Source organism: Mandrillus leucophaeus, unplaced genomic scaffold, assembly GCF_000951045.1.
Source record: "Mandrillus leucophaeus isolate KB7577 unplaced genomic scaffold, Mleu.le_1.0 Scaffold33, whole genome shotgun sequence".
NCBI lineage: Eukaryota > Metazoa > Chordata > Mammalia > Primates > Cercopithecidae > Mandrillus > Mandrillus leucophaeus.
In genome coordinates this window covers 3,753,477-3,757,112 of record NW_012103476.1, presented here as the reverse complement: position 1 = coordinate 3,757,112, position 3,636 = coordinate 3,753,477, and the positions used below count along the sequence as shown (strand labels likewise).

Sequence of the window (3,636 nt, the reverse complement as noted above, 5' to 3'; positions counted from 1 at the left end):
TGGGCAACAGAGCAAGACTGTCTCGAAAAATTAATTAATTAATTAATTAAAACAAACAATGAAACAACTGGATAAACAACAAAGAGCCTTCTAACCTACAAAATTTGCTAAGTTACATGAGTCCTATTCATAAACATCTCCGTTTTACTCCATGTGTCACTGATTTTCAAAACCTCAAGCAAACTGGAATCATTTGAAAGGCTCGTGATAGCAGATTTCAGGGGCTTGTCTTCAGATGCATGTTTCAAAGGTCTGGAATGGGGTGCAAATATTTAAATTACGGAGTTCCTGGGTAACGCTGATGCTGCTGGTTCATGGGAGGCATTTGAGAATTACATCTCTCACTGGATTTTAGTATTTCACTTTCACTTTCTTTTCAAATCAATATTGTCAACTGAAGAATATGTCAAGCTTTTAGAGAAATTGAGTTTGACATGGCAGCAACTGTGGCAAAGCAGCTGCTGCTGCCAGTACCGCTGGAGACGTGAGCCCACTGTCCATGGGCCCACACTCTCTTGATGAGTGGAAGTCCCGTTGGATCAGAGTAAGATGGACAGTAGCTTTGGTTGCGATTGTCGTGAGCCGGAGCCACCTGATCACTAACAAAAGACATCTGTTAACCAACAGCCGCCAGGGCTTCCTGATGAAATATATAGCAACAAAGGAAGAAGAGAAGCAAAACGGAAATAGTGCTTGCCAGCACCTTAGAACAATGCTGCTCAGGGCCAGTCCAACATTGAATGTGTCTGCACTGTGAGGAGAATGTTCATAGAAGCCTGTTGTGTTGTGTGCATATTTATTCATATTTTTGTTAAATGTTAAATCATTTATCACAGTAAATCTGGGTGCATAGTATATACTTTCATTTCATTGGAGCTTCTTGAGTGTTTTCTTTAAATGTCTGCAGAGTTGCTGTCCCTTTCTTGAACTATGAGTACTGCAATCTCTTAAATTCTCAGTATGAGTAGAGCTTTTTGAGCTTTATATCTGAGGGGAACTGAACAAGCCTGTTTGTAAAATGCAATGAACATCAAGAAACCATCTTGCTGTGGAAGCATAATTATTTTTTTCTCCCTGTTTAAAAGATCTTTCCTTTTGATGTCCGTTTTCTTCCTTGTTTACACAAGTTCAACGATTCAAAAGGAAAACTCGATAGTAAGGGTTTCAAACTGGCAGAGAAAGTTGAAAGTCTCATGAACATTCATGGTTTTGATCTGGGCTCTGGATATATGAATTAAAACCTTTGGATTGTGGAGGCAATAGCTTGTTTTTTTTTTTTTCTGCTGTAGACGATGACTGCGATAAAAGAATCCATCAAGAAAATTGTCCTTACTGATCCCCAGACTGTCAAAAATGCTCTACATGAAATCAAAATTATTAGAAGATTTGACATCATAACATTGTGAAAGTGTTTGAAATTCCTAGTACCAGTGGAAGCCAATTAACAAACAATGTGAACTCTCTTACCAAACTTAACAGTATTTACGTTTTTCAGAATTACATGGAGACAGACTTGGCGAATATGCTGGAGCAGGACACTTTACTGGAAGAGCATGCCAGACTTTTCATGTATCAGCTGCTAAGGTGGCTTAAGTATATTCACTCTGCAAATGTATTGCTCAGATATCTCAAACCAACTAATCTTTTCATTAACACTGAAGACATGATGCTGAAGATAGGGGACTTTGGTCTTGCAGAGATCATGGCTCCTCATTATTCCCATAATGATCATCTTTCTGAAGGACTGGTAGGTAAATGGTACAGATCTCCACATCTTTTACTTTCTCCTAATAGTTATAGTAAAGCCATTGACATGTGGACTGCAGGCCACATCCTTGCTGAAATGCTGACTGGTAAACCCTTTTTGCAGGTGCACCTGAACTCAAACAGGTGCAGCTGATTTTAGAATCCAGTCCTGTTATACATGAGGAAGATTGTCAGGAACTTCTCAGTGTAATTCCAGTTCACATTAGAAATGAAATGACTGAACCACAAAAACCTATAACTCAGTTGCTTCAGGGAATTAGTTGAGAAGCACTGGGTTTCCTGGAATAAATTTTGATGTTTATCCCCACAGATGGGTTAACAGCAGAAGAAGTGCTGTCCCATCATTACATGAACGTATATTATTTTCCAATGGATGAGCCAATTTCAAGTCATCTTTTTCATATTGACAATGAAGTTTATGATATTTTGCTTATGGATGAAACTCACAGTCACATTTATAACCGGGAAAGGTATGATTGTTAGTTTTCAGTGCATGATTGGTCTATGCATAACAAAATTGATATTGATGAAATTCTGCTTGACCCAGGAACTCTGTCTGATGTCACTGATGAAGTCCAAGTTGATCCCCGAAAATATTTGGATGGACATTGGGAAAAGTATAAAGTATCTGGAGGATCCAATTGCTGTACTAAGCCTTTTTGGCAGCATCCAGATCATCATGACAACAAATAGGCATTTGAAGTGTAGCCATATTTGTAACTACAAAGCCAGGTCATCATCATATTTACATAACTTAGTTTGGAGAGAGAGTAAAGTTAACCATTACTATGAGCCCAGGATTATTATAGATATTTCCAGTTGGAAATAATAAAGCAGAGAAAAATCTGATAAGAAAGGAAGTGAAAATGTGAAAGGAATGGATTGGTTAAAGCCCAGATAGCGCTTGAGGAAGCCTCTCAGCAACTGGTTGAAAAACGAAGGGAAAAAAAATCAGGGGTTTGATTTTGATTCCTTTATTGTAGAAACTACTTAACTTAGTTCACAACACGAGCCTACTGATGTTGTTGAGAAATTAAATAACTCGAATAGGTCAGAGTCCCAACTAGAAATGAAAAGTTTGATATGAAAGACAGTAAGCCAAGAAAAACAGAAAAAAGGAACGGCAAATTTGGCTCCATTAGAAGTCTTGTACCAATCTTCTTGGGACAGCCAGTTTGTGGGTGGTGGGGAGAACTATTTTATCACAAATTAGTTTTGTTGTGAGGTAAGGAAGTGTGAATGAATGGAGAAGGAAAACATTTACACTAGTTACTTAGACAAGTTATTTAACAGGAAAGAAGATGCTGAAATACTAGAAACCGAACTGGTAGAGGATGGGAAGCTTGGGGAGAGAGGACATGAAGGATTTCTGAACACCAGTGTGGAATTCCTCTTTGGGCATCCTGCAGTTTCGCAGCCCAGTTGGGTCACCACGTAAGTCAATACAGGCCATATTACCACCTTTTGCTATGGAATCTTCCCCTCAAATTCCTCACAAAACCTGCAGCAGCATTTTAAAACATGTGAACTAAAATACTCAGCAGACATTTATCTTTGCTTTCTTCATGAAATGTGGTTTGTCTTTATTTTATCACTAGTGTTTAGGTCATTTTTTACTTGAATCAGATGGTGTAATTTAGTAAGAATTAGCTCTTGGTTTTTACAATCCAGACTTTCTTTTTTCTGCATATGAGATAGTTTTCATTTTAACTGGCATGTCGTTTGCACACAAAATTAAAGAATAGAGCAAAATAATGCAACACTGGAGGAGGCAAAAGAAATGCACTAAGACAAGTAAAAAACATCCTCTCATAGAACAATGATCTGTTTTACAGGAAACAACTCTTGCCTTGAAATTTACACAGTGAG

General features: G+C 38.0%; 1 pseudogene; it reads left to right on the top strand.

Moving 5' to 3' along the window:
• Positions 1–434: 434 nt before the first annotated feature.
• LOC105545482 lies at positions 435–3,299 on the top strand (annotated as a pseudogene).
• The last annotated feature ends 337 nt before the right edge of the window (positions 3,300–3,636 follow it).